The sequence below is a fragment of the Manduca sexta genome, chromosome 7 (assembly GCF_014839805.1).
Source record: "Manduca sexta isolate Smith_Timp_Sample1 chromosome 7, JHU_Msex_v1.0, whole genome shotgun sequence".
Lineage (NCBI taxonomy): Eukaryota > Metazoa > Arthropoda > Insecta > Lepidoptera > Sphingidae > Manduca > Manduca sexta.
In genome coordinates, this window is record NC_051121.1 from 8050518 (window position 1) to 8063313 (window position 12796).

Consider the following 12796-nt stretch of genomic DNA (forward strand, 5'->3'; position numbering starts at 1 on the left):
ATGATAAAAGTATTGCTACATATTTTCCAGGTACTGATAGGTTCAAACTAATTTTATTCCTATGGGGGTTGAATTTATCAAAATCCTATTTAAACGGACGTCTTCATCATAGCAGCTCCAATCTTTAATTTCAGTTCAATCAGTCGAAAATCTAAGATAAAGATTTATACAAACTTCCATCCCCTATTTTATCCCCTTGGGGGTGGAATTTATCAAAATCCTTTCTTAGCAGATGTCTACGTCATAACATCTACCTCCATGCGAAATTTCAGCCCGATCGGTCCAGTGGTTTGGGCAGTGCGTTGATAGATCACTATGTCACTCAGTCAGTCACCTTTGAGTTATATATATTTAGATTTCATTGATGTAAGACAAACAATTTAAAGGGTTTGGCGTGCTTAAAGTGCTCAACCGAAAGTGCGGTGCGTTAACAAACTTATAAGCAGGTTAAAAAAAGCAAAACACACAAAACACTATAATCGCTATACATTCTATTTAGCTAAATTAGTTTGTTATACAACCTAAACGTTGAATTTAATTTAACCGTATTAACCGTGTAGCCGTTTGGTTTACGTCACTTCCGGTTCCATCCATCTAATTTCCTTAATACACATTGTTACCTTTCAACATTGTGTTCAGTGTGAAGCGAAATGGAGCGTCATTCGACGGCAAAAATATTTGCAGGTCATACTTTAATGTATGTATTTGTATTTGGAAGATAATTTAATTGGTTATAGCCTTTGTAACGCAACGCGTGGTGAGTTTTGTTAAACTGAAGCTGCGGTTTCGGTTTTAAAGTTAACAAGTTTTTGTGACTGCCGTAAATATTTGATTTGGGTCATTAGTCACATATTACATTTACTTTATAAACTAACCCCCTTCTTCATAGACGTTATTTATCTAAGTACGGAGCATTGCTGTGATAACAAGTCTGTTCCTCAGCTTTGTTTATCTGACAGCCAACTAGATTCAAGTTGTATCTCAATATAAGCCAATCACAACGGCTATGTCTACGCACTGCGAAAGCTGCCATGCCGTCAGCTCTGAGAAACAGACTTGTTATCAAAGCAATGCTCCGTCCTTAGATAAATAACGTCTATGAAAAAGGGGGTTATAGTTTCATTATAATAATATCAGCCCTGTATTATATACTTGCCCACTGCTGAGCACGGGCCTCCTCTACTACTGAGAGGGATTAGGCCTTACTCCACCACGCTGGCCTAGTGCGGATTGGTAGTCTTCACACACCTTCGAAATTCCTATAGAGAACTTCTCAGATGTGCAGGTTTCCTCACGTAGTTTTCCTTCACCGTTAAAGCGAACGATAAATTCACAAAGAATACACACATGATTTAGAAAAGTCAGAGGTGTGTGCGCTTGGGATTTGAACCTGCGGACATTCGTCTTGGTAGTCCGTTCTACACCCAACTAGGATATCGCCACTTTTTTTTGTTTCATTATAACTACTATTGAAATATAAGGACCGTATTCACAAACTCTACGAAGTACGGAGCAATGCTGTAAGACCCACGGGCGCCGGGCGGGGATTGCAAGTAGGTGCACGTGCACCCCCATGCCTAGAAAACAAACCACAAAAAACATAATTAGTCACTGAATAAATCTGCAAAAATGAGAAGTGTGGACCACAGAGGTTTTGTATGATAAAGCATTTTCAAAAACTTAATATGTAGTATAGTAGTTGCAGATGCATCTCCCTGAAACTAATCTTGGCGACGGCCATGGTAAGATCATTTCTCAGTGCATTCGACATGATAGTATTTGCGGTGCGTAGGCATAGGGGCGCTTTGATGAGTTAATATTGAAATCTAACTTTACTTCAGTTGGCTGCCAAATAAACAAAGCTAAATGAAGCTCAAGAATGTAAAATTGCAGACACTGGGTTTGGATGCACTGTACGTCCTCATAATATTTTTTGTGAATATGGGAGTCAACGTATTCGTATCCAGTGCCATTAGCTCCTTTCCAACTACATTAGAACTGAAACATAAAATCACAATCAATATACTTTCGTTAAAACGTACTCCCTGGGGTGCGCACTGCGCGCCATTTGCAATATTTTTATTAAGCAAAAAATCAGTCAAAGAATACATTTATACACGTTTAATACCATTAAGTTGACCGGAGACGGCGAGTGTGACGATAAACAAGTGACGACAATGCACGAGTGGATCCACTCAACTAAATTAACTCAGCAATACCTACTTGCTGCATTAGGCCGTGTGTCACACCGATTCAAAGAGAAATCATTATCACACTTCGTGAATACATTTTTCGTCGATAAAATAAAAAAAATCTCGTAAGAATTTAACAGTTTTATGGAATGATGTAAAATCTCTATTGAACTGTAGGAACCCATAGACTAACTAAAAAAACATTATACTTTATCAATGTACCTTTAAATCACGACTTGCGAGATCCTGGTACACATAAGGTTTCAACAAATACCTTGCATGAAATTTATATAAATTACGAAAGGCAAGCTGCCAGGTTTCGGTTAAATAGTCCTTTCGCCACTGCTACCAAAGACAAGACAACGTAGGTATAATACAAAAAACATGTAAAAATTACCAAACTGCTAAAGTTTAAGATTTCTAGATGTTCGTTAGTATTAAACGCAAAAGCGCTGAATGAATTTAAATGTAATTTGGCACACAAATGGATCAAGTTCCAGATTAACATAATACAAATACTATTTTTTATGCTGGGAAAGTACACAGTACAACTTTATTCCAGCTAAAAAAATGCAACAACGCCTATTATATAATTTTCGATTAGTTATTGTTAAAGTCAAAACGGATTCATTATTTTTAAACTTTTTAATTATGACAGCGCGCACAGCGAGTGCAATAACGTCAGACAGCAATAACTAGGTCTAATTAAAAATACTGTTTGACATTAACATTAATAGTGAGGATACACTATGTTAAATAAAGGGGAAGGCGGCTATTTTACTTCAACAGAGTTTTTTTTTTACTTTAATTGATGAGACAAGCTTGCCGTTCGCCTGATGGTAGGCAATACGACTACCCATAAATAGTAGAAACACGATCCAACACCTTGCATTATAGAGTATTGTTTGCTATGACGAGACGAGCTTGCCGTTCGCCTGATGGTAAGCGATACGACCGCCCATAAACAATAGAAACACCATATAACACTGAATTACAAAGTATTGGTATTCCACTGCGCTCGCCATCCTGAGACATACGTTAAGTCTTACTATGTCTATATGTATGTACTAGTGTAGTGACTACACTGCTGCTTGGTGGCAGAAAACTTACCGATATCCGACCTTAAAAGCTAAAATCAAAGACAGTGCGGTGTAAGACGAGGTCGCATTTATTTGTATTTCGCATGGGGAATCCGATACGCGAACCCTCCAACTGAACAGACGAATGGTATTGGATAGCTTGGAAAATTGTTGACGAAAATCCTTTGTGCTGCCTTTAATGATATTTTGCTTTTAAGATCCGCGACAGCTAAAGCCTATTGTAATGCCGGATTATCACTGAATTATCAATTATTAAATCCATATTTTTGCTTATTGACAGCATACACTGAAATACGTTATTGTCTGGTCCTATTTAATTGAACAACTTTTAAAATACGTTTTATAAGTTATTGTCAGTTTATGTTAATAAAAAAATTATACTACCATCAAAAACCACTAAAAATAATTTAATATTAACATTAACGTGAATAACAAAATAAGTTACCAGTTTTGGAATCGGTGCCTAATAAAAATTAAACATTGTTTACGTACATTTGCTCATGTATTCATCTACTCGTAGCCTTGACCAGCAATTTCAATGACTAATGTTAAAATTTTATGACACCGATTTATTAGGCACTCTTCCTTTTTTCGAAGTCGTTTAAAAATATAACAGAATATTGATTAATTCCTTCCTAACAGAATTGCGGTCACGGCGGCCAATCTCAACGGAGATCATCTAAGTACGCGGGACATATTATACTACACGAGTCTATCGGCCTGTTGAAACCGGATATATACAGACTAATCCCAGAACGCGACGCACTTACGTGGACCACTATGGCGGGTTTTAACACCTTGTGAACAATGGTCACTATCTGGGCGGATATAAAATATATCCTGCCACCAGCAAAGTACACCTATACGGGATCCTTGCAAAATACTAAGTCTACACTTTATTTTTGTTGACACCACTAAATTCTCAAATCTCTGCGGAGTTATTCCAGCCCCTCGCGACAGACGGCGCCGAACAGTCTCGACTTTGTGTCGCCGCCGCTCTCTCCGTTTGGTATAACTATAACATAGCAATTATGACTGACGATTGAGTATTTCTGACTCCTGAGCTCACTGAGATATTGCTAGTTGTGATTGGGTTAATGATGAGTAGGTACGTACGTGAATGGGTAAGGCTCATATTTTTAGCGCATTTTGTAAAATGTTTGTGTCCGAAGAGTTAGACTCCAAAAAAAAAAATAAAAAAAATATAATAAATCTACTTTTTATAAAAATGAAATATACTTAGTACGTATAATTTTTTATTATGTCAAATTTTTTCATAAACATATTTCTAGTATTTATTTTTCCACATTAAAATAAAAAATGTTCGACTTTTTCATTCCATACATTTTGTTGGTGTCCGCATACGCCCACTCCACACAAATCATTACACATATAATTTTTTATCATTATGACTTTTTATTTTTCGTATATATCTTGTTCTATAGGATATTAACTACGAAAAAAAACGACAACAACTACAATTAATCACCCCGTATTGTTTATAAATAAAATAAAATAAAATACTTTATTTATCACGTAGGCGAACAAAGTTGCACTTATGATACGTCAAAACAAAGAATAAGAATAATTATTATTTCTAAACAACTATTAAAATCACTTATATAACTATGGAGATTTTAAATTAGGGATAAAGTTTATACAAAAGACTAGGTACAAACCGAAGTAACCAGCTCGGGCTGGCAAGTAGGGGGAAATAGAAGGATAACGCGTCGCGATCCTCACCGGTGAGGACATGAGCCCTAGCCTAGTTAACCTACCAGCCTTTCACTAGCTACCTAAGTGATGACTACCCGAAGAAGAAAGGCAGAAAGAAACTCCGGGCTTTCTTTTTTGTCATCAATTGTTCAGTACTTCTTTTGTATTTTTTCCAAGTCTTTCTTGTACATAGTCACAATAGTTATATAAGCTAATGCACGCACATCACCGTTACCATGGGATAAGATGAAATCCAATCGACTAAACCTGGAGCGGCATAAAATAAAATTAGCGATAGCAAATAAAAGAGAACATAGATTCATACTTAAATAACGGCGTACAGCGTGCATTAACAGCGTATATTAACAACTTAAGAGGTGTCCCAAATTTTATTCTCTTGTAACACGTCAGTTGTGTAACGCGATATTTCCTGGTCTTGTTTATAATCTACCATAAAGAATTAATTTAGTTGAAGTGACAATACTAGCTCATCGTACTTGACACATTCCTGAACAATTCCGCCATCTTTTTTTCGTGTTAGTTGGAAGAACGTGTTGGAGCAGACTGTTTGTCGTTAAGAAAAGGTAAGATTTATTCCTTGGAATTATCATTAATTAAATAGTTGTCCTGATTTTTTGTTTTAAATCATACACAACAATCATTTCTTTGTTAAACTATGACAGTTTTTGAAGGCTATATTTATTACTTTACATGTTATGATTTTTTTTAGGTTAGTTCGTGTTGTAAATTACATCCGTTGTGCGACAGAGTGACACAAATTGTGCGACGTATTACAGCGGAAATTATAAAGGAAAGTGTAGAGACTAGATTGTAATATTTAAGAACAATACAATTTTTTATCACTACACAAACTGAATTTATTTTTCCACAACATTTATAAAACATAATTTAAAAATAAGTCAGCTGAATCTGAAAATAAACAACTTAATAATACGTCATATATAATAAAAATATATACAAAAAATCATGTTTTTAATTTAATATTATTATTTATTTTATCAATTTATTATACACAAAATAATTCGAAAACTAAATATACATACTAAATACAAACATACATAAAAAATGAAATATATATACCACTCACTTATTTAAAATGCAAAATAAGCTCTGTCAGTGTTACTGTGTAAAAAGGTTTATAAATTCTGTTGTAACACATTATTTCAGTTGTGACACCTTCTGTTGTGATCTCCTGTATGCGATAGCGCTAAAAATATGAGCCTTACCCGAATAACAAAAATAAATTATTCTACATGATTATTTTGATCCCTATTTTATCAACTAAAGCCGATAGTTATAAAACGTACAATAACATGAGATGGTAATGAATAAAATATTTTTTTATTTTCTATAAGTAACATTTTTCTTTATGTACTAAAACATGATTTGAGTTGTTGAATACTAGCTTTTGCCTGCGACGCCGCGCGCATGATCGCGTATTTTTCGGGATAAAAAGTCCAGCACTCGGGAGTATTGTAACTGCCTATTAGTGAAAAAAATTCAAAGTCGGTTTAGTAGTACCTGAGATAAGCACGTTCAAACAAATGAAAAAACTCTACAGCTTCATACAATAGTGTGATTTTTTAATTTAAATTGAGATCAAATTGATCGGCGGCCAATTTACATTTCAAGTCACTTGGAATATAATAAAATATGAAACATAAATGCAAGCTAATGGCATAATATAAAATATAAGATACAGTAATCAATCCAAGTAAACAATATTAATCAAGAAACAATTAATTTTAATTGCCTTGCGTAAGTATGAATTAGACAACTCATTTATTCATAGTTGCCATAAAATAATCCCATTACATTACAGCACGGCGCCTTGTATGCTAATGTAAGTGAACCCAGGGTTAGAAGTATTGTCTGAGAATGTTGTTAATACCAGTACTAAATACAGTGGTTAATGCTGTTTAGTAATATGAATTTATATTGTTTATAACACGTTTGTATTCTTAGCGCCATTATAATAGATGCAACTCAATTTCGCTCTGAATTGCGATATCTTTTTTTTATCTTTATTTAATGTATAGGCTAAGAGGCTTTTAATCCACAAAATTATGCCAGCCTCAATGTATCCAAAAATAATTTAACAGAAAAAGAAACATTTTATGTCCTTTTAAGTTTACTTAGAAATTTGTAGATGTTTATACCATTTTCGCTGTAAGGTATAGCCAAGATTGTTTCGACCATACCCAATTCTAAAATATTAACTTTTAAATCCTTTATTACTGTTTCTCTTTCTGTTTGGTATTGGACACATTCCAATAACTAGTAGTAAACATCTTCTACAGATCAAGTGCTATATCAAATTAAAGTTAGCATCTTAAGATCGTCGCTATTTAATAACTAGTTATATCAACAACATCTCAAATATCTTAAGTCACAATATGTGACGGAGTTTGACAGCTGAGTCTTGTTTATTTAACAGCGGGGACTCAGCTGAAAACAAGATCTTGAATAACAGCTTAAGTTTGATTTAATAAATAGTTTAATACGTTAAATGTCTACTTAAAATCCTACTTAAATGTGAGTTTTATTTATTAATACGCGCTTAGTGAATGTTAAATAAAGTATTTTCTTTCAACAGACACGAAAAAGTGATTCCACTGTAGGGTGCAGTCCGGTCCAGATAAAGTGTTCAATCAGAAATGTAGGTAATAATGTCATGGGACCAATTCCGCCTTCGAGAGCGTATCAATTTTGTAGGGAAAAAGAGGATATTTGTCAATTTTACCTATACGACTATCAAACATGTTCTAAGATTAGAAAACTCGTTATTGCAAAAAGACGGATATGCCTTCGTATTTTTAAACAACTGTGTCGCTTTCGACGGAGCGAGAGGGTATCTATTGTCATATAGTGGTATAAGAAACTCCCAGTGTCTGAACTATACTTTCAGTCTATTCTCTTAGAAATAACTTTAAAGTTACAAACATATTCACACCGAGAAACAAGCTTTGTCTTACAACAGTAACTTTAACTTCACCGGTTAGTGTTTGTGTGAAGGATTTTGTTTCTTATTGTGAAGGCATGAAGGGATGATGTTCTACGTAACGGTTCCGAGTTTACGATTTCGCAAATGTGTTTTTCACGACGTTCTCCTTTGTTAGAAAAAGTTATGTTTAATGAGCCATTCGTTACGTTCGCTGCCATTTTTATTGCGTTTTGAATGTAAAAATATATTACTTGGCATATTTTATAGCATCTAGGAATAGTTATTAAAATATTTAATATGTATGAAAATGTCAACAAGTATACTATGATAGGTAATTAAATAATATCTACAATAAATTTCAGGGGAAACAAATCTAAAAGCCATTGCAGAGTATAAAAATAAATGCAAAAAATGAGGAAATATAATTTTGTAGTGATTCTTCATTGAACCGATTGGTACTACAAAACTTGAGACATTTTCTTGGGACAATAAAATCTGCTCCCTGGCACCGAAACCAGTACCGCCGTGCCGCCAGACTGTCTGGCGCCGCGTTTCCATCCAGTCTGCCTCCATTTCGTACCACATTTCTCTTTGTTTGATATATTAAAATCACTATTATGTCCTTGTGTATTGTTTAAGTTAATGTAATTCGAGCAGCCGATTATCCTTGCATGCACTGTTATAATCCGGTTTGAAGGATATTGTAACCGACATAATTATTGGGAACTAGCTGACCCGACAGACGTTGTCCCGTCTTAACTATGAATTTGCAGCGCGCATTCTGTCAATCGCTGACAGTTATTTCAAACAATTGAAAGTTATATAAAATTTATATTTTCGTTAAGTTTTCTTAAATTTTCTAATTTTCCGTGCAATTTTTTGAATTTTTTCTTTCATAAGTACTTTCTCCTGACAATAACAAACACGACAGAAAAAATGGTGAAATCGGTCGAGTTTTCACGGGTGATGGCGTGACCAAATGAAATACGGATTCATTTTTATATATATAGATTATGAGACTTAACATCTACGGGGTGACGAGTAGTGAAGTGTTTTCGTCATCCAAGGATCTGTATGATGTCGGTACTGTACATGGTCTTACCTGACGAACGACAAGCTCTTAGAAATAAATAATGTAATCAATCATAAAATGTGATATCTGTACATTTACAATATGTTGTATAATATATGGCCTTCTTGAGATATTTTAAGATTTTTCTAATATTAAAATTCTCTAGGTATGTTTTGATTGTAATTAAATAACATTACAGGATATTTATATTATATATAGATATTATATATCACGGTATAACCTGGACTCCTATCTAGACTCACGTATAAGTAGATTGAGGGTCAAACCAACCGGCAACGCTCATAATTAAACCTGATAAAATAATAATTTAAACCAAATTTTTATATCATAAACCAAATTTAAATATTCCAAATCTATCCTTAAAAAGTAATTTACGTCATGCATGCTTAAGCAGCAATATCTATACTAATATAAAAAGCTGATGGGTTTGTTTGAATGCACTACTCTCAGGAACCACCATTTTTTTTTTCTGTAATATGAACATTAATTCTCAGTGGTATAGGCTACATTCAAAATATTATACCGGAAAAACTATTTCACGCGAGCGCAGGAGCAGGCAAAAGCTAGTAATATAATAAAAAACAATGAAATATTTTCAAATTAATTTACAGCTATAAAAACGCACCCCACATATACAACAGTATACAATCAACACTTAATAATGGATTCAAACAGGCTACCTCGTTTGTCGGTAGATATTATCAGCTCGCTCGCACAACGTAACGACTGGAGATTGCCCTGCACCGCCCCCTGGCTGAAGGCAGGTTATCCAGTGTGAATCAGGCATTAGCTTCTAATTTCAGTGAGTGCTTTCCCCGCCGCGGTGTATAACAGTGATTGCAACGTTTTGAATATTATTTTTAGGATTTATTTGAAAATTATGGAAAAAATATTCTAATACATAAAGTCTAATTAATATAAAGGTGTCTCGAGAGTTATAAAATTGTATCAGATCTTCATAGGCCTATGTGATAGATCATGGGAACACTTACATTGATTAATTTGTTTGCATTAAAAGAACATATAAACCGCTAAATGAATTTAAATGGCATTTGTTATAATAGACTGTGTTAAATTAACATTTTTAAATTAGAATCCAGGTTAACGGCACGCGAGATTTTTATTCCTCGAACTTTAACGCGAACATCTTTAAGATCTTACAAACAACAGGCCGTCGTATTTTTAACAAAAACCACCCCAACATCAAAAGCCACTCAATTTAACTGAGGCGTACAATCAGAACCACTTCCAACATTTATTAATGGATTCAAATGATAGACGAAGCGGAGTGCTAACGATTGAAGATCTGGCACGCCGTGTAAAATTGCCTTACTTCACACTAACATTATAGCGGCGATAGCCTAGTTGGTTGTGGAACGGACTGCCGAGACGAATGTCCGCAGGTTCAAATCCCAAGAGCACACACCTTTGACTTTTCAAAAAAAATTATGTGTGTATTCTTTGTGAATTATCGCTTGCTTTAACATCAGGAAAACATCGTGAGGAAATGCATACCTGAGAAATTCTCTATAGGAATTTCAAGGGTGTGTGAAGTCTACCAACCCGCACCAGGCCAGCGTGGCGGACTAAAGCCTAATCCCTCTCAGTAGTGGAGGAGGCCCGTGCCCAATAGAGGGACGGTATATAATAGAGGGCTGATGATGATGATGACACTAACATTGCCTTATAATATTAGCTTGTCGCGACTTCGGACGCGTGAAACTATTGCTAGGTTAAAATGGTATCTATAGCATTCAGATATACTGTAGCTTCATATTTATTTAACGCGGTGAGCAATTTGAAGAACCTAGTCTAAAATTAGGTAGAAATAATTGGATTCTAGTAAAATAGAAGATGAAACATGAACTGCTCCCCAATTTCGCAGGAACTTCCTCAAGCAGCTAGACAGTCATAACTATTCAGCATTGTTAATTGATTTATTATACTCTAATTGCACAATAATGGAAACTATCCCTGCTAAATTGGCAGTCTACTTGCAACAGAATCTATAATCCATAGACATTGATTATATTTAAATAATAAATGAATAATTAAGCTGTATAGTGGACAGTTCGAACAGGTGAGATGCTTCATTTAATTTTAATGCCTGCTATACGTTTGGGGGCAGAGAACCGCTAGTACGAAACAGATTTTCGTAAGTAGAAATATCTATGATAAAACTCTACAGTTTAAAGTAAATAGTGTGTCAATAAAACATTTACTGCTTGACTGCCTCCTGCCTCAGTGGCGTAGTTGTACTGCATGCGCGGTACGACAGCGCTCTAAGGTCTTGGGTTCGAATCCGGGTCGGGCAAAATGATATTTGGAATTTTCTGCTCTGCATCAGTCCGGAGACTGGAATTTGTGTCCGATATGGTTATATGCTCGCCTCCTATCACATCATCGGACGGAACACACTTTATGAAAAGTGGGTGCCCTAGTTGCGCCTCTGCATACCCCGTCAGGGATAAATACGTGATGTTGTGTGTACAACATTTACAAAATATAAGTAATTACTTCTAGTCCCCTTTTGTTGTAAATTAGTTAGGGTAATTAGTAATAATTTATGCAGCCTGATATAAAGTAAATGATTTCGCATTAGGGTTTTTTATCTCAAGAACGCTTCCAAACGCTACGAATTATGGAAGGAAATTACTTTATCTTGTCGCTCGCAGAAATTTGTTAAAGATAAACTGAATATCTTCTAAATTACTTAATAATGTAATGTTCTTCAAACCGGTACACAACACTGCTGCTTGGCAGCAGAAATAAACATTGCGATGGTACCTACCCAGGCGGACTCTCACATATGAGAGACCTACCACCATTTTATATCTGATTAGAATGGTATATAATAAGTGTATGAAATATTGTAACAACTGCTGATAAACCGATAAATAAAAAAATATTGATCCAGTTTTCACATGTAACTTAAACATGTATTTAAAAAGTGTTATCTATCGATTAGTATTAATGACCTAAATTGTAAGTAGGACTAAAGACCCAAAATGAACAGCCAACGGTCAATTCAGTTAAAAGGTTTAAAACTTCTAAATGTCCGTGAACTTTTACCAAAGACAAATACAAAGCGCTAATCGTCGCCTAACATGCAATCACAATGTCACAATGTTCCAAGCTCCTTAAATAAAGATTAAAAAAAAATAAAAAAAAATGTCACAATGTTGTTTGTATTTTGAGAGGAATTTTATATTAAAACTATTTGGATTTCTTCGAATCCCGAGACAGGCTGATATTAAGTTTTTTGGTATATAAACCCGGGTCTGCTCCGATATAGCGATATGCTCGCCCCTATCACATCATGGGACTGAACAACACGATGAAAAGTAGGTGTAAAAGTTATACCACTGCCCATCTTTTCAAGGTAAAAGGCACATACGTATGTGCCTTTGTAATATCTGGTCTATATTATATGAATGGTAACATTGAAGACAGTTATTGAATGAATGGTCATGTCAATAGGATAGAGAAATCTTTAATTCTGGTTTCTTGATGGTATCACTACCGCTTAAAAGATTTTCTCCTTTTAAGGGCAGATGGAAATATAGCGCGAGGTTTAGATTAACAAGAAGTCGATTTTCGCAAGTTATTTTTAACATGCAGTCACAGCATCCTGAGGTAGCTCACATCCTGAGGGAGGTGAGCTACGGATCAAATAGCGGACATCCCTTCCAACACCCCACTAGTAAAACACAGGAACATTTACAACTAT

The 12796-nt window shown here is 34.9% G+C and overlaps 1 protein-coding gene across 1 annotated transcript in view; it reads left to right on the forward strand.

Moving 5' to 3' along the window:
• LOC115442505 (carbonic anhydrase-related protein 10) overlaps nt 1-12796 on the forward strand; it is a 68448-nt gene that overhangs the window by 35305 nt on the left and 20347 nt on the right. The gene's annotated exons all lie outside the window — the stretch shown is intronic.